We start from the raw sequence: 20,121 nt of genomic DNA on the forward strand, positions 1-20,121 counted from the left end.
GTCAAACATCCATAGCCCTACATGTGACATTATGGATTGGTGAACAATAAAGGCAACCCTTCTATTATTCGGAGAACATTCTCCAGCCATGTCTCATAGGTTCATAGGTTCATAGATAGGTACTAGTCTATTGGCCCTAGGGCCTATACAAGCCTAGCCAAAAAGGTAACCTGGCTTTTGCCATCCAAGAAAATTATTTTCCTGTGCCCCTGTCAAGCAGAATTAGAGAAGTGATCCCTGGGGTGAATTTCCTATTACCCATTCAATTATCAAGATTTTTCTTGAAGAGTGCTAATGAGGAGCTCTGTTTGATATAGATAGGTAGTCTGTTCCATAGTATGGGAAGTCTGTGGGACAGGAATCTATCCCTCCAGCATGTTCTGTTTATTGTGGTGACAAGGTATAAGTCCCTAGAGCATGTAGCTTGGAGGGATTGGAATTTTTTTAAGTGGAGCATGTCCAACAGCACTGGGTTTGACATAGCTTTGTATGTTAGGCAGAGATTGCCTCTAAGTAGGCGATATCCGATGGAGTAAAGCTGGAGATTTTTGAGTCGGTCTGTGCAAGGCATCTGTTTGAGGCCAGTAATCCTCTTTGTGAGGTATTTTTGTGGCCTTTCCAGTTGTTGTAGATGTCTTGTGAGGTACATACCAAAAGCGGCGTTGTACTCTATAATGGGTCTAATGATTGGTGAGTAGAGGGGAACAATGACCTATTTTTGTCTGGATGAAAAACCTTTTGTGATGAAGTATGCCATGTAGAAGGATTTCCTGACCACTGTGGCAATGTGATTATCAAAGGAGACACTACTGTCCACCTGTGTCCCAAGGTCTCTTATCACACTTTCGGTGTTAAGCAGACTACCACCTATGTGGTAGTTCATGGGTACAGAGTTTTTGCCAAAGGGGATGACAATGCACTTTTTGGCATTGAGCTTGAGACCATGGCTTTGACACCAGGCTTCTTTCTCAGTGAGGCTCTTTTGTAGGATGTCCACATCATTAGGAGTTTTGAATATGGCTCCTAGTTTTCAGTCATCTGTGAATTTAGTTAGCCAAAGACGTTCTGTGTTAGCCTGTACTTCACAGAAGTAGATACTAAATAGGAGATGACCCAGGACTGAACCCTGTGGTACTCCACTTGTCACGGGTCTGAAGTCTGATTTGAAGTCTGCTACTTTCACAGTGTGGGTTCTGTCAGTAAGCCAGTTGGCAACCCATCTTGTGACAGGGGTTTACCCCTAGTTTAGTGAGCTTATCTATAATTCTAAAGTGGGGGATGGTGTTGAATGCCTTGGCGAGATCTAGATAGGCTGTGTGAACCACCTTACCCTCATCTATGGCTTTGGTGACTACTTCAAAGAAATCTATCAGGGTTAGGAGGCATGATCTGCCTTTTACAAACCCAAACTGTGTGAGGTACAGAGTTTAGAGATCTCCAATGTCTCTGTTTATGAGTTCCATGATGATACTTTCCATGGCCTTGTAGACCATGCTCATCAGACTAATGGGGCAGTAGTTCCCAGGGTCTGTTATTGCCCCCCCCTTTGTGGAGTGGGATAACCATCATGGTGCGCCATTCATTGGGCACAAAGCCTGAGATGAGGCTATGATTGAACATGGTACTTAGGTGGGGTGCCAGTTCATTCTGTAGTTCGTGTAGAAAGCAGCCTGGGATGTTGTCAGGTCCCATGGATGCTGTGTTCTTTGCTTTGGAGAGTGAGGTTTTTACCTGTGCAGCCATGATTACAGGAACTTTGCATTCTTCTGGTATAAAGATGGGCCCTTTAGGGGGTGGGGGGGGGGTAAAGTTAGCACTGAACCTACCTGCCAGGATGTTGGCAATATCAGTTGGTTCTGTATATTTAGTGCCATTGTGCTGTAACTCAGAGCAGATCTGAGTGTTGCCATTGAGATTCTTGACATAGCTATAGAATGCTTTGTGGTTGTCTTTAGAATCAGTGGCTATTTTGTTTTCATAACTAGCTTTGGAGGATTTTATGAGGGATCTCAGCTTCTTACTGAGGCTGACCAGGGAGTTCTTCCATTTGTGGGATTTTACTCTTTTTTTGCAACAGTTTTTTTTTCTTCTGTTGAAGAGTTAGTTTATGGCAGAAGACCACCAGATCGGCTTCCTTTTTTTGAAGGATAGCATCTTGGTTCTGTTAGGGATAGCATGATCCATGCACTTGTGTAGGATTCAGCAGTCATACCTCTATTGTCCATCTGCATGGGTGTCGTGAAGTTTGCCACTTCTGTCTTAAGAAGCATGAAGTTGGCTTTGGAGAAATTTTTTACAGTTGTTTTCCTAATGGGGGTGGGAGCAGGATGTGGATGTCCAGGGTGATTAGCTTGTGGTCGGATCTGACCAATGAGGAGCTGACCTCTGGTGTGGAACACCGGTCGCCCATGTTGGTGATGACCAGGTCTAGGATATTGCTGCCCCTGGTGGGGGTGTGGATAAGTTGATCCAAGGCGTTGGAATTGATGATTTCCAGAAAATGTTGAGGAAAAGAGTTGGTACACAAGTAGTTTTCCCAGTTAATGGTAGGGTAGTTGAAATCATCCATTATTAGAATGTTGGGTTGTACCTTAATATTTTCCAATGTATCAAGAAAAGAGGAGTGGGAATCCTGGGGCATGGTGGGAGGTCTGTAGCAAGCTACAATCTGGATTGCAGTTTTGCCCAGAGTTAGTTGAACTTGGATAATCTTGGATGCATTATGGTGAGCAGCTAGCTTGGAGGTGTGGATATCCTTAATGAATATAGAGAAGCCTCCACCTTTAGTGTTTCGGTCCGGGTTTGGTGGCCGAAAGGTGTGGTATGAATTATAGCCTGGTAATGCAGGGGTGCTCTCTGGAGCTTTGAACCAGGTCTCTGTCACTCTACAGATGTAAATGTTCTCCATTTTAAGGAGTGCCTCGAGTGAGTGCATTTTGAGGTTTAGACTTCTAGCATTGAGTAGCATTACCCTCAGATTTTGCTTGCTTGTACCTGTTACAATGGTGAATTTGTCATTTGAACCTTGCCTGAAAATGGCACTATAGGAGTGGCAAAAGCCATTGCCAGTATCTGGAATCCCTAGGGTGAAAGGTGCAGGCCATCTCTGGCAAAGCAGCTTGGTCTGTCGATCATGTCGTCCCAGGCAGACAGATACTGGATTCCCTTAGAATGACACCAGAAGCTTGGCCAATTGTTAAAGTCAATCATTTTGTCCTTGTACTGTGGTATCATTCTGGTCCCTTCCACGGTGGTGCAGCGGTAGCGTTATTGCCTCACAGCAAGAGGTTCTTCCATTTGATTCTCAGTTTGGGTTGGAAGTGCCTTCTGTGTGGAGTCTACATGTCCTCCCTGCAGTTGAGTGGTCATTCAAAAGACATGTGTTGAATGGGCGTGCCTTCGTTGAAGGTTGGGTGTCGGGCTGGCAACTCGACACCATAAAAAACAACTGCCATCTCAGATCATTCACACCAACATGGACAATGACAGAGTCATATTTGTACTTGGTTGTGGCGTGACCTGAGTGCATGAATTATGTGGCAGATCCTGGCTCCCAATAGGCAGCTGACAGTAACTTTCTCCTTGTTTAGCCTGGTGAGCGGAACATCAGTGTACCTGACTATAGAGTCATCTATGACTACACATACACAAACGCACTTGGCTAGGCAGCAACCACTATATTGGCAGTTCCCAGCATATTGCCTCATAGGTAGTAACCACAGTATGATTGCAGTGGACTACATGCCTGTTGACCACAACAGTGCCACTGACATCAGAAAGTATTGGGATATGTTACATCTCCTGACTGTGTTATCCAGTAAGCAAAAAGACATGGCACCATGTTCCATCCTTGCAATAGGCAAATAAATGCTTGCAGTGGCCCTTTTGCTATGTTCTCCCACTGGATGCCTGCAACAAATGTTGAGTCTGCAAATATAACCCACAAAGGGAATACCATTCTTTATACACATGCCCTGTATGCACCAACGCCACTAACTCAACTGAATATCTGTATCATGCTGTCAATGAAGGTGCAAGCACGACCTCAGATCCATAGCCTGGTCTCACCAATTGAAGTCAGGAATGCCACATCAGAAGATAACAATCTGTCCACACAACATGCCCCAGAGACCTCAAGTACACTTCCACATGTCAAAGAATATGAGTGTGGGACATGTGCACAACCCAGACTGTCCATGGAATATAGATCAAATACATGGGAAGCAATGCACATCACTGGCCACCCACAGTAGTAACCCAGAGAGTGGATGGTGACTACAATACCCACCCATGGCGACCACTCCAGGGACTACACCCTTGAGCCACACTGGAGACTATTGTCATGTGGCCTGATGCCAAGGTATTACCTTTGCCTAGCCGTGTACAGCCTTTAGGCCCATTCACCTACTACACACCTGTGAGGCAATGAACCTATGCATCTCAGTACTGGCAGGTGTGTGTGTGTGTGTGTGTGTGTGTGTGTGTGTGTGTGTGTGTGTGTGTCTGTGTCTGTGTGTGTGTGTGTGTGTGTGTGTGTGTGTGTGTGTGTGTGTGTGTGTGTGTGTGTGTGTGTGTGTGGAGATTAATGATTTTGAAGCCATTCACACTCGCTACACCTTCCATTCCCCTACTTTAGCAAGCCTGCTGATGCCATTCACCTTGAAATAACCCTTTGGCCATGTTTCAGCCATATAAGCTCAGTGGCGCTTGCAATAACTGCATAATACTGTAGTGTAGCAAACTAGGCAGGTAAAACGTCTAATTGTGATCCTGCCAACTGTGATAATTTGTGTGTTTCCCTGAGAGAGTGTTGTGTGTTTTCGTTGACACCTGTTTTTGTGGATATTCACACTTACTACATTTCTTTTAACTATCCCTTGGCACTGTTGCTGATGTCACTAACCTTCAAAGATACCTTTGGACAACTCGCCCAACATGTTAGCTCTGTGGCATGTACACTAACTGTGTAACACTGTGTGATGCCTGTGCCCTGGCCCAGTAATCAATGAGCCTCAATCCTTACCATCAACACCAGAAAGGGCATCTCATATATGAGGAAAAGATAACAAATATACACAGTAATGTGCATATTCCCTTAAGAGCACACAGAGATCACAGTCAGTCTGAGGCTGGTCGCTCCCTTGCTCCCCAGGTCCCCATTATGACTCCCCACTGGCACAGCTATAGGGTCCAGATCTCAGCCTAGCTGGTCATGCTAAAATCTCCAGGACCCTCTCTATCCAACCAGTGCTTCGTGTCCCTACCCAGGTAGCTGACAAACAGACTTTGAGATAAGAGTTTATACAACCACACATACACTTCTGGGAAAGGCTGGCACAGGTTCTCCAGCTGTGCCCCTTTTACCCAGACTATATGGTAGTACCACTTGCCACCACCCAGCTAATATTTATCAGCTACCCAAAGGCCCTTTACAGGGTGTCCAATTATTGTGCAATATTATTATCCAATTGGTAGATGTGACTAAACAGTCAAAGCTTATTAGAAGTGACCTGGGCAGTAAACTCTGTAAATATGCAATGTACTCTAGAGCTTAACTTATCTCTACACAAAACAGCCACAGTTAAAAGGTTTTAAAGTATTTAATAATAAATAATTAAAACCAAAAGACAATATTTTCTACTACATAGTCAGTGCTATTCAGTACTTCAGAGATTACACAGAAATACTTAAAATAAATCAGTAGTACAGTTCTGACATCACAGAAAAACATGTCTAAACTTTTTTATTCCTAGCTATTGCTACAAGAAACAAACTTTTACTTACATAGACCAACAGGCAGTGCTGTGAGTTGGATAGTCAAACAAAAATGTTTAATAATTTCTGGTTCTCACTGTTTACATTGAAACTGCAGTCCTGCTAAACATTACATCATCTTTTACACTTTTATGGTGTTCCCAGGCTGACAGAAACTGCATTTATATTATTTTACACTTAGAGCAATAAAGGACATTCCACATGTAAATTCTGGTCATTATCTTTAGCCTTAAAACAATAGGCAGGAAGCCTTCATCTAGTTGGACTGGAGCTGACTTGTAAAACATCAAAGGCAGTGATGAAATAATTTTAATTTCAAAGGACCAGCAATAAATGCTTGACTTAGCTTTCTTTACAGCAGATGGCAATGTTGGCACATTGTTTTAAGTTCAACATTCATATTTACAAATGATAGAATTATCTGCACAGTTCTATCTGGCAAGGCTGGCAGCCTTCACCCATCTCTACCAGTCTTCACATCTCCCCTCCCCCCAGAGAACTCAAGTCACCCCTAAGAAATGCCTCTTGAGAGGGTTAAGTCTATCCAAGTATACCTACTCCATTCCCTGTCTTGAGAGCCCATCTGCATTGACATTGTTAAGCCCACTGCAGTGCTGCACTGACATATCATATTCTTGAAACCCTAGGCTCCATCTTAGCAACTTGGCATTTTGTTGGCTGGCCCTGTTTAACCATATTATGGGATTGTGATCTGTCATTACAGTGAATTTCCTTCCATACAGATAAGGCTGAAGTTTCTGCAGTGCCCACACTATAGCTAGACATTCCTTTTCTACAGCAGCATAGCATTCCTCCCTGGGTTAGAGCCTATGACTGAGGTAAACCACTGGGTGCTCTTCCCCCTCTGAAGAAATCTGATTAAGTACAGCCCCCCACCACATGGTTTGAAGCATCACCTGCACAACAAATTCTTTGCTGTCATCTGAACTGGCTAACACAGGGGATCCTCCCAAAGCTTCTTTAAGCTTCTGGAATACCTGCTCACATACTGGGGTCCACACTACCTTATCTGGCCTGTTCTTCCTTGTCAGGACTATGAGGGGAGCAGCTATGGTACTATAACTGGGGATAAACTTTCTGTAGTACCCTGCTGTCTCTAAAAATGCCCTCACCCGCTTTTTAGTAACAGATGCAGGCCATGCCTGAATGGCTTCCACTTTGGCAGATTCTGGGATTATCTTGCCACTTCCCACTATATGTCCTAGGTAGGAGACCTCTGCCATACCCGCCTGACATTTGCTCAGCTTAATCGTCATCCCTGCCCTCTACAGTCTGCCCATCACCTCCCTGACATGCTGAAGGTGCTCTGGCCAGGAATGGCTGTAGATGGCAGTATCATATAGGTAAATAAGGGCAAACCCTCCTGATCCTGCTATATATTATCTACCAGCCTCCGGAAAGTCACTGGGGCAGTCTTCATCCCAAAGCGCATCTTTGTGAACTCATACAAGCCAAAAGGAGTCACAAAGGCTGACTTCTCTCCAGCTCTGGGAGTCAAGGGCACCTGCCAGTGACCCTTGGTAAGATCAGTGATTTTAAGATACTTAGCCCCACCCAGCTGCTCTAGGGTCTCATCTGTCCTAGGCATGGGGTAAGCACCCAACTCTGTGTGACTATTTAATTTCCTGTAGTCCACACAGAACCTGGTGCTGCCATCCTTCTTTGGCACCAGCACCACTGGGGAGGCCCAGGGACTGTTGGACTCTTGAATCGCCCCAAGTTCCAACATCTCCTTTACCTCCTCCCTCAGGGTCTGTCTGACTCTCTCAGGCACCCTATAAGGGGCCTGCCTAATAGGCCTTTGAGGTCCTGTATCCACCTGGTGCTGCACCAGGTGGGTGCACCCTGGTTTCGCAGTGAACATGTCCCCAAATTCCTGCAACACTGCTCAGATTTCTCGAACCTGGGTAGGAGATAGCTGCAGGGACATTGCTACCTCTTCCAACAAGTTAGTCCAAGCTTCACTGAGGAGATCAGTCCCCAGATTTCCCTCAGACTCCTCCTGCAATCCACTGCAAATGCTCAGCATAAGGGCCTTCCTATCATGGTAAGGTTTCATCATGTTAACATGGTACAATTTGTGCCCCTGCTTTCTGCCTACAGTTCTACCATGTAGTTAAACTCACTTACCTTTCTTATCACCTTGTAGGGTCCTTCCCAAGCTGCTTGCAGCTTGTTGTGTCTGGCAGAAATGAGAACCATTACCTGCTGCCCCACATCATACTCTCTAGCTCGGGCATTCCTGTCATACCACACCTTTTTCTGTTGTTGGGCTTCTTCCAAGTTCTCCTGTGCCAAGCCCATGAGTTCCCTGAGCCTCGTCCTGAGGTTTGGGACATATGCCACAACAGACTCCTTGTGAGACTTGCATTCATCTTCCCACTCATCTCAAATTAAATCTAGAGATCCCCTCACCCTATGCCCATACAGCAACTCAGGGTGAAAAACCTGTGGATTCCAGGGGAACCTTTCTGTAAGAAAACAGATGGAGCAAATATTTGTCCTATTCCCTCTTAAACTGATCTGCAAATGCCCATAGCATGGACTTGATTGTAGAGTTTAACCTCTCAACAAGACCATTAGTCTGGGGATGGTTGGGGGTGGTCTTCACGTGATTCACCCACAGGACTTCCACAGACAAGCCAGCAGGTCTGACATGTCTTAGTGGTAAATCACATTGTGTATGGTTTGCAGGGTCCTGGGTTCGAGCCTTCAGGGGCTGTTTTATTTGATGCACACTGAGCCGAGTGTCGGAGGGGTATTGACTACAATTCTGATCTGAGATATATAGCAATAAGTATCCTTTTTTTTGGCTTATTTAAAATGGTTATTGCTTTTAGCAATATATATATATATATATATATATATATATATATATATATATATATAGCACTTTTTACTACCTGCTGTATACTTTTTACTGTATTTTATTGCTATTTTCTGTACTTGTTAAACATCTATTTGTTTCTTCTGATTTCCTGCCAAAAAGTGTATTATATAACTAATTTGTTTGCAGTTAAACACATTCTGTAGAGTTTCCTTGCTCCTTTATCTGTTTAAAAACTTTCATTTTGTGGCTCACTGCTGTGATAAACATTTCTGTAGTGTTTACTGTCTAAAAAGTGTAGGCTACTAGCTTTAGTATTGGTCCCCACCCTCCCTACCTGTTGGTGGCTTTGCAGTTGCCCGCCCTTACTGTAAATTTGATCTGGGACACTCCTCCCTGTCTAGTGTCATTAGCTCATTCTACCTAATACAGAGAGCACATCAGAGAAGGCCAACCCATTTACTTTCTTTCCTTCTGTTCCTCCATTTTCCCTTTCTTACAAAAAAAAATTGCCTGAATCTCCTTGTGTTCTGACTGTGCTTCTCAAACATTTTGGAAATATAGAATATATTTTAGTGCATTTATTAAAACTGTATTTGCCTTAATATTGCTACAACTCAAGTGTTCTAGGTTGCACTGCATCTGAATTGTTTTAGTGTGTTTTAGCTGCTTTTCTGTATATATAGACTGTGTATGCAGACTAGCTACTTTTTCTACTGTATTACTGCCTCTTAAATCGTTTTTCAGTTGTGCACTTGCCTTGCTTCATTCAAAAAGTTTTATTTGCTAATTTTGTAAAGTTTTAATTGCATTTACTGTTTAGGGCTACACACTCAAGTGTGTTAGCCTTTACTGTGTTTATTTGCTGTTTTATTGCATTGTTTAGCCTGTTTTAACCAAAAAAAAAATACTATCTTGCTTGCTCATTTCCTAGCTAGTATAGTCCATATCCCAGGCTTTGTGGGTTTCAGGACTTCATTTTCAGTGTTCAGAGCTCTCCAGACCTTGCTGTTGTAGGGGGAAGTCCTACTGCTTACCAGTGGGAGAGGTGAGCATAGTACTGCCTATCTAACACTAGAGGAGTGGTTTCCAGCTCTGAAATTGTAATTGTATTAGACATTTTGGGCTGATTTCTATACCTTTAGACTTTCTGGCTTAAAAATGTATGTGTTTGAGCATTTTTTCACATCATGCAGCATGGTGGGGCTACAGTTAAACTATTCCATGGGCCAGAAAGTCTGATCTTCAAATTTTCCCTTAGAACTAGCTGGTTTCTCAGTAGCATCACTAGAATCTGAACCCCTGTGACTAGCATTTGCTCTAGAACCTGCTGGAAAGCACTAGGAAGCCTTAAACTGATATAAGCACTCAACTCTCCTTGTTAAAAAGAAAAAAAATAATTGTGGGCACTAAAAAGCCTATAATTGCAAAGTACCTTGCAAAAGTAAGGGAAAACAGCTCTTGTACTTTATAAAAAAAAACACCAAAACAGTCATGTCCAAGGGTCAGCTTTTGATGATTTCTCCTGTCCACCTAGTGAATCTGGGCATACTGGGGCAATGCAGCAACTGCCTCATGTACACAGGCAATCCTCTCTTCCTACTACCCAACACTACAACCTGTGAGAGATGCACTTACATTGCCAAACTGGAAGCAAAGCTCTCTCCAGCCAAGATTGTGCTAGATAGTCAAGAGGAGAAGAAAAAAACCTGCACTACACCTCAAGCAACACATAGCCCTTCAAAACCCACACCATCAACACCCACACATAGCAACACTAAACCACATATGTGGAGGCCCTTAACATTAACTTGCCCAAGCAACAAGGACCTCAAAAGCTTAAACGCAAACAAACACCAGTCACAACCAAAATGACACATAGCTCACAACACCAGTGTGCCACCCAACAACATCTCCTAAGGCAAGACAACATACTCAACCCTTTAGTCATAGGTGACTGTATAGTCAGGCACACTGATGTCCCACTCACCATGCTGAGCAAGGAGAAAATTACAGTCAGCTGCCTGTCGGGTGCCAGGATCCGCCACATAACGCATGCACTCAAGTCACTTCACAACATGTACAAATACGACTCTGTCATTGTCCATGTTGGAGTGAATGACTTGAGACATACCTCCCTGGACTTCGTGAAAAGAGACATGGAAGAGCTCTCAGATCATGTGGCCCAGGCAGGTATGACCCTAGCCCTGAGTAGCATCCTGCCTTCTCCCAGAATGATACCACAGTATAAGGACAAAATGATTGACTTCAACAATTGACTAAGCTTCTAGTGTCATTCAAAGGGGATCTAGTATCTGTCTGCCTGGGATGAAATGATCGATAAACCACAATGCTTTGCCAGAGATGGTCTGCACCTGCCACCCCTGGGATTCAAGTTACTGGCTAAAGCTCTTGCCACTCCTATAGTGCCATTTTTAGGCAAGGTTCAAATGATAAAACCTCCACCATAACCGATACAAGCATGCAAAATCTGAAGTTAATGCTACTCAATGCTAAAAGTCTAAACCTCAAAATGCACTCTCTTGAGGCACTCCTACAAAATGGAGAGCATCAATATCTGTGCAGTAACTGAGACCTGGTTCAGGACTCCAGAGAACACCCCTGCAATACCAGGGTGCAACTCTTACCACACTTTTTTCGGCCACCAAGCCAAGACCAAAACCCTAAAGGTGGAGGAGTGTCCATATTCACCAAGGATATTCACACCTCCAGGCTAGTTGCCCAACACAATGCATCTGAAATTCTCCAGGTGCAACTAACACTAGGTAAGACTGAAATCCAAATTGTAGCTTGCTACAGATCCTCCACCATGCCCACAAGATTCTCACTACATCTTTCTAAACATGCTAGAAAACATTAAGATTCTATCAAACACCCTAATACTGGGTGATTTCAACTACCCTGCTATTGACTGGGAAAACTACTTGGGTACCAACACCTTTTCGCAACAGTTCTTGGATTTCATAAATTCCAACGCACTGGATCAACTAATCCATTGTCCCACCAAGAGCTCTAATATCCTAGACTTGGTCATTACCAACATGGGAGATGAATGTTCCACACCAGTGGTCACCCCCTCATTGGTCAGGTCTGACCATAAACAAATCACCCTTGACATCCATATCCCACCCCCACCCCCCAGTAAGGAAACCTCTGTAAAAAACTTCTCCAAAGCCAACTTCATGCTGCTTAAGTCAGAAGTGACAAACTTCATGGCACCCATGCAGACGGGAGCTGAAAGTTTGACTGCTGAATCCTACACTAAGGCACTGTATGAGCACATCCACTCATGTATGAATCGGCCATCCCAAATACAACCAAGACAATCTCCTCCTAAAAAAGGAAGCCAATCTGGTGGTTCCCTGCCATAAACAAACTATACAACAGAAGGAAAAAACTGTTGCAGAAAAGAGGAAAATCCAAGGATGCAAAAAACTCCCTTACCAGCCTCAGTAAGAAGCTGAGATCCCTCATAAAATCCTCCAAAGCTAGTTACGAAAATAAAATTGCCAAATATTCCAAAGACAACCACAAGGCATTCTATAGTTAGGTCAAGAATCTAAATGGCAATGCTCAGATCTGCTTTGAGCTACAACAGAATGGCATTAAATATACTTATCTAAAGGATATTGCCAATATCTTGGCAGATTTAGTGCCAAATTCACCCCCTCTCACCCCCTAAAGGGCCCATCTCAATACCCAAAGATTGCCAAATTCCGGTAATCACGGTCCCACAGGTAGAAACCGCACTCTTCAAAGCTAAGAATACAGCATCCATGGGACCAGATGACATCCCGGGCTGTGTACTGCATGAACTACAAAATGAACTGGCACCTCACATAAGTGTCATGTTTAATCATAGCCTCACCTCAGGCTTCATGACCACTGAGTGGCTCACAGCTACAGTTATCCCACTCCATAAGGGAGGATCAACCTTGGATACCGGGAACTACTATCCCATCAGTCTGATGAGCCTGATATTCAAGGGCATGGAACACATTATCATGGAAGTTATAAACAAAGACATTGGTAACCTTCAAACACTGGACCCCAACCAGTTTGAGTTCGTGAAGGACCGATCTTGTCTCCTGTACCTGATTGACTTCTTCAAATCAGTCTCCAGAGCTGTGGATGAGGGTAAGGCGGTCTACACAGCCTATCTGGACCTCGCCAAGGCCTTCATCACCATCCCCCACTCTGGAATCATAGATAAACTTACTAAGCTGAGCATAAATCCCTATGTAAATCAATGGGTTGCCAACTGACTTACTGACAGAACCCAGACTGTAAAAGTAACCGACTCCAAATCCACCTCCAAACAAGTGACAAGTGGAGCACCTCAGCGTTCAGTCCTGGGACCGCTCTTGTTTGGCATCTACTTCTCTGAAGTACAGGCCAACACAAAGGGACTCTGGCTAACAAAGTTCACAGATGACTGCAAACTGGGAGCCATTATTGAATCCCCAAATGATTTGGACATTCAAGAAAAGGGCCATACAGAAACAGATGATTGGTGCCAGAGCAATGGGCTCAAGCTTAATGCCAAGAAATGTATACTTAACCTGCTTGGGAAAAACATGTCCCCATGAATTACCACATAGGTGGCACTACACTAAACACTGAAAGTGTGATGAGAGACTTGGGGACACAGGTGGACTCACCTTCAATAACCACATCCCACAACAGTCAGGAAATCCTTCTATGCGGCACACCTCATCACTAAGGGCATTTAATCCAGAAAAAAGGAGGTCATTGTCACACTGTACTCATCCCTCATTAGACTCATTATAGAGTACAGTGCCTCATTTGGTATGTACCTCACAAGACATCTGCAACAGCTAGAAAGGCTGCAGAAATACCTCACTAAAAGTATCACAGACCTAAAGCAGATGACCTATGCTGACTGTAAAACTCCAGCTATACTCTGTGGCATATCATCTACTCAGAAGTGATCTCTGCTTAACATACAAAGCCATGTCAAACCCTGAGCTTTTGGACATGCTCCACTTAAAGAAATTTCAATTCCTCAGAGCCATATGCTCCAGGAATCAAAACCTTGTCATCACAATGAACAAAACCTGCTGGAGCGATAGGTTCCTGACCCACAGACTCCCCATACTCTGGAATAGACTGCCCATACATGTCAAGAAGAGTGCCTCCTTGGCCCTCTTCAAAAGGAACCTTGACGATTGGATGGGAGATAGGAAAATTTACACTGGGGATCACGTCAGTCAGTCACCCTGCTAGACAGGGTCCAAGGAAGTAAATATTGTGGGAAAAAATATCTGGGGAATTGTTTGGATAGGTTTGTATAGGCCCTAGGGCTGATAGCCTAGTACCAACCTATGAACCTATGAACATGAAATTGGCACCTCTGTTAGGCAGTATTTCTTTTGGGAAACCTACCCTGCTAAAAATTTCTAACAAAGCATTTGCCACCTTTTCTGCCTCAGTGGAGGACAAAGCCACTGCCTCAGGGTATCATGTAGCATAATCCACTACCACTAGGATATACTTTTTCCTTGTGGAACTTGGGGTACTCAGAGGACCCACAATATCCATACCTACCCTCTGAAGGCTCCTCAATCACAGGCAAAGGCATCAAAGGAGCTCTCACCTTGTCTCCTGTCTTGCTTACCTTTTGGCACTGCTCACAGTCCTGCAGTACCCTGTTACATCTCTGGAAATTCCAGGCCAATAGACATTCTGTATAATATGCCTCTTTGTACATTTTATGTCCATATGACCTGCAAAGGGATTATTATGGGCTATGGATAGAAGCGACAGATGGTAGGCTCTAGGCACTACCAACTGCTGTACTCTCTCACCTTCTAGCCCTCCCTCAGAGGTCCATTCTCTGTATAGTAACCCTTTGTCCCAGTATACAGATTCCTCTTTTCCTTGAGAATCAGGTGCTTCCCTAGCTACCTGCCTCAGGCCTTACAATGTAGGGTCTGAGAGCTGTGCCTGTCTCAACTATCTCCTTATAACCCTTCCCAGCTCCCCTTTCACAGGATGTCTGGCATCCTCTGACAGTGGTGCCTCACTGTTAGCCTGGGTACTCCTACTCACCTCTATCTTTGCAGTCACTCTGTTCAAGGGACCATTAGTACCCACAAGCAGCTGTGTCACACCTTCAGTCTCACTGCTACAGAATAGCTTCTTTCCTGAAGTAACCACCTCACCAGTGCTGGCTGCAAGTATGCAGTCTGTCTGCGTCACCCCCAGGCTACCAGTCCTGCCTGCTTGTATCCTAGCGTAACTGTGTGTAACTGCATAAGCACATGGTACTGCCTCATCCAAATTCTTCCCTCTCGGGACATCTGCAGGATGGTAGTTTAGTATCCCTGTTGTCTCAAGACAACCTACTATTGTCATTTTGTCTTTCTCACTTACTGGCTCCTTCACCTTTTTTTTTCTCTGCCTTGCCTCTGTGGACACCTGTATGCCACATGGCCCCACTGGCTGCATTCAAAAAATGCAACCCAAGCTCCTGGATGTGTACCTGGACTAGTGACTTCCACTGCTACTGGCAGATTCTGTTGGGACAGTCTGTGCTGCCCACCATGGGTTCCTTGAGGCCCTTGAGCAGTACTGGGGGTCCCCTTCCTGTGCAGGGCTACCCTGCTTGCCAGGTATAGGTCTCCCTTCTTCCCCAACTCATCTCAAGTAGCACATTGTCTATCAGCTAACCAGATCCTCATGTACTCAGGCAAAGTGCTAAGGGCTTGTTCTCTCACCAAAAGGCCTGTCAGCCCTTCAGAAGTGGTGACCTGACACCCACTCACCCACCTATGGAAATAAGTGCTCAATTCAGCAACATATTCACACACACTTTCATCTGCCTTGCGTCTATGCTCACAAAACATTTTCATATACATTTCAGGTGTTAGCTTAAACAGTTCTAAAAGACATTTCTTTACAGCAGTATAATCAACAGATGCAATATCAGACATTTTGGAAAGAACAGTTAAAGCTTTACCATGGAGTAAGGGGGTCAGGAACTGTACCCAGAGCCCTTGGTCAACTTCATACTGTTTACATACCCTCTCAAACATATGAATTAAACTATCAAAAGTATCCCCCTCTTTAAACTGCAGAAGAAATGTACTGGCCTTTTGTGCTTTTGGGGTCCAGGTACTCCCTTCCCATTACCTCCATGACTCTGGCAAAGAGTCAGAATCTCCTTCTCATGCTGCCTCTGCTTTTCTTGTTCCTCAGCTTGCAGATGTAACAGTTTCTCATTCTCCTCAGCCTGCAATTGTTGCAGTCTCTCATTTGCTTTTAATTCCGCATGCCTGGCCTCCAACTCAAGTCTCTTTAGCTCCAGCTGGGTTTTTAAGTCCACTGCAGAAAGGATGAGCTGTCCATTCTATGAGAGAATTATATCTCCACTTTCAGTCTGATTGTCCTCTTGGTTGCTGTTTTCTGATGCAGCTGTAACAAATGGTGCAGTCAGGTCTGCCATAGTCAGGTTTCCATGCACCAGTCCCCTAGCCTGGCACATCTCTGCCAGATGGCTCCTTGTCAGCTTTCCATACTCCTCTGCTGACATGCTGCCTGTTCACACTGACTAACTGGCTAACAAAAGAAATAAAACAACTGTGATCTGAACTCTGAGAATTCACTGTGTGGCTATTTTAGGGTAAAAAACACCTTCAAAGCTCACTGTACACAATCTACAGGATTCACTCTACCCACACCACTACAAGCCAATTAGTATTTTCCAACTAACTAATATGTGATGTGGATATCCCGCCACTGCCAAACAATATGTGAGGATATCCCAACCACTGCCACCAATTAATATGTGAGGATATCCCAACCACTGCCACCAATTAATATGTGATGCATGTGCCCTGGCCCAACAATCAAGGAGCCTCAATCCTCACCATAAACACCAGAGAGGGTGTCTCATATATGAGGAAGGCATAACAAATACACACAGTAGAGTGCAATTCCCCTTAAGAGCACACAGAGATCACAGTGAGTCCAGGGCTGGTCACTCCCTTGCTCCCCATGTCCACAATAAGACTCCCCACTGGCACAGCTATAGAGTCCAGACCTCAGCCTAGCTGGGCAAGCTAAAATCTCCAGCACCCTCTCTGTCCAACCAGTACTTTGTGTCCCTGCCCAAGTATCTGACACACACACACACTTTGAGATAGTTTATACAACCACACAGACACTTCTGGGGAAGGCTGGCACAGGTTCTCCAGCTGTGCCCCTTTTAACCAGACTATACTGTAGTACCACTTGCACGCTGCCCAGCTAATAGTTATCAGCTACCCAAAGGCCCTTAAAAGGGTGTCCAATTATTATTGTGCAATATTATTATCCAATTGGTAGATGTGACTAAACAGTGAGCTGGACAGTAAACTCTGTAAATATGCAATGTACTCTAGAGCTTAACTTACCTCTATACAAACCAGCCACAGTTAAAAGGTTTTAAAATATTTAATAATAAATAATTAAAACCACAAGGCAATACTTTCTACTACACAGTCAGTGCTATTCAAAAGTTCAGAGATCACACAGAAATACTTAAAATAAATCAGTAGTACAGTTCTGACATCACAGAAAAACACTTAATCTAAACTTTCTGATTCCTAACTATTGCTACAAGAAAACACACTTCTAAAATAATATACTTACATAGAGCAACAGGCAGTGCTGTGAGTTTGATAGTTAGACAAAAATGCATAATAATCTCTGGTTCTCACGGTTTAAATTGAAACTGCAGTCCTGCTAAACATTACATCCTATTTTACACTTTCCTGGTGTTCCCAGGCTGACAGAAACTGCATTTACATTGTTTTACACTTAGAGCAATAAATTACAATCCACATGTAAATTCTGGTCATTAACTTTAGCATTAAAACAATAGACAGGAAGCCTTCATCTAGCTGGACTGGAGCCAACTTGTAAAACATAAAGGCAGTGATGAAATAATTTTAATTTCAAAGGACCAACAAGAAATGCCTGACTTAGCTTTCTTTACAGCAGATGGTAATGTTGCCTCATTGTTTTAAGTTCAACATTCTTATTTACAAATGAATTCTATCTGGCTAGCCTGGCAGTCTTCACCCATCTCTACCAGTCTTCACACACACTGTAATAGCAATACATGGTTAGGTAGGGGTTTGAAACTCAATACTGGTATGTGGGTGTGCCATCAGTATCCTGTGCTGGGTTTGGGGTGATTGTGTAAAAACAGGATCCATTGCAGTGTGGGTTTTGCTGCATCATTATACTGAGGACCTATATGTCCCTTTGTTCATATTACAAGGCCAACAGTTTTCAAACATTGTAGAGGTTGTTGTAGACAATCCTTAGCCATAAATGTGTACAGCCATGTGCAATTTTTATGTGACAGTATGGATTACTAAACAATATAGGCAACCATTATAATACCCAGATACCCCTCTCCACCTATGGATGATACACAAGCACACTTGGCTCTTACTCTCTTCCTTTCTTATTTTGTCTCTGCCTCTCTCTCCCTCTCTCTCTCCCTCTCTGGTGGATGTGGAAAAGTACATCTGTTTTGCATAGGCAGCAGCTTGAGTTTTCTAAGTAATGCTCATGATCAGCTGATGGCCTGTGCACGAATTGCAGTACCCCACTTGCTAATTGCATGTGGAACAGCTGCGGTATCATACCTTTAGCCAATTTCATGGAAACACACTCCTATAACTAAGCACTTCATGTGGGTGTTGGCCCTTTTCCTTCACTGTGAGCAGGACTTCATGTGGGTGTTTGACAAACAGCATCACAGAGGGTAGTTGAAATACCTCTTATAACATACACTGTGGAGATGGGCCAACAAACAGAAGAGGGATGTTGCAGACATGGGGCAGAATGTAAGTATTGCTGTTCTACATTTGAAGTAATGTTGGTTTAACAGGGTTTGTGTGGATATGGCTGTTCTACATGATTTAAAGCTTGGCATGACAGTGTTACGTGGTTGAGGAAAATCTCACCTGTAGGGCTATTTGCAGACTGGCTAGAGTTTGTAGTCTTACATGTGGTGTGTTACTCACACATTTCCTACCTTTAGATATGCAGTAGCATACTCTGATGATTGCAGTCAGTACATGGTGACATCCATGTGAGTTACTGACTTCATATCCCTCAGAAGAGATATGTCACAACAAACCCTGTTACAGAATGAATTTTCTCAGTGTATCACAGCAATATGTCAATAATGGCCCTGTGTTTGTACCTCCGTCCCCCAAGTCTGTCACCCTTTGTCCATATGTCATGCAGTAAGAGGTGCATATGTACAGTACATCATTATTTACTGACATCATACCTGACAAAAGTCAGTGAGATATCAGAATGCTAGACATGTTATGTATAGTAGGCCTTATATTTGTGGACAAAACCTGGACATTCTGTTGTAGTCTGTACTTATGGTGATTGTTGACAGAGTGTGTATTGTGAATATGTTACTTGACCTGTGCACAGACTGTGGTAGATGTCATTGTTCTTGGCCCTGTTCTATCTGATGTTGCTTGCTGCTCCAGTTTATGTTACCATACCAGCGTACATGTTTGTAGGGCCAGACTGACACATGTCCCATACCACATTCAGGCATCAGTCTACACTGTGTATTAGCCCAGTATATGTAGGGTTAATGTGTGAGTGGCACATATGTGGATGGTTTTGTTCACACAGTCCATATACTGTACTGTTAATTAGGCTTACCATAATGTGACTGTGACTGTGTTCAGATTGGTTGTGGGTATGCACTTTCACACTGGTGTCTGTTACTCCATTCTGTTACATGACTGTAGTGCCTGCTGTATTTGCAAGTACATGTGTATTCCCCCATAGGAAACTTAAGTCAGTGTTGTGGCAGTCTGCCTGTAGTTTGCACAGTGCTGTGTGACATGCCTAGCAACTCAGTGTATTTACCTAGTGTGATGTTATGTCCAGATATTTGTCAGAAGTACTGTTGCCTGGCCACCATAAGTGTAGTGTATTTCTGAAAAAGCACTGGGAATTTATGAAGATGTATGTCACTAACTAGTGGGAAATATTTGGGCTTGGGACCGCTGCTCCTCCAGTTAATATGTGCTAGGACAGACAGGAGTGTGTGAATGCATCAACTGTGTGAGCTTATCTATTCCACTATTTTTGTGATATCCCCATTTACATGGCTATAAACATCCACTTTGTCAGGCTTGTTCCACACGTCTTGCACTAAGGAGTTCTATGTATATCTCTGGACTGACCAGATTGTGTCAGACTGTCTACGTTTATTTGTCATATCTCTGCTGTATTCCACAAGATCATTACTGTGATTTGTGTGGATCTTCACTATGATGCTCTTATGGTGACTTTCCACACATGTCTGTTGACACAACTCCTTGTTACTGTAGCAACATTCTACATTTATACCTGCAATACTTACATTACATCCCCTTGCACTAAGAGGTTGTGACTGTTGGTGCTGAGGTGTGACTCCTCTA

The sequence above is a fragment of the Protopterus annectens genome, chromosome 5.part1 (genome assembly GCF_019279795.1).
Source record: "Protopterus annectens isolate FY-2018-M chromosome 5.part1, PAN1.0, whole genome shotgun sequence".
In the NCBI taxonomy this organism is placed as follows: Eukaryota; Metazoa; Chordata; order Ceratodontiformes; family Protopteridae; genus Protopterus; species Protopterus annectens.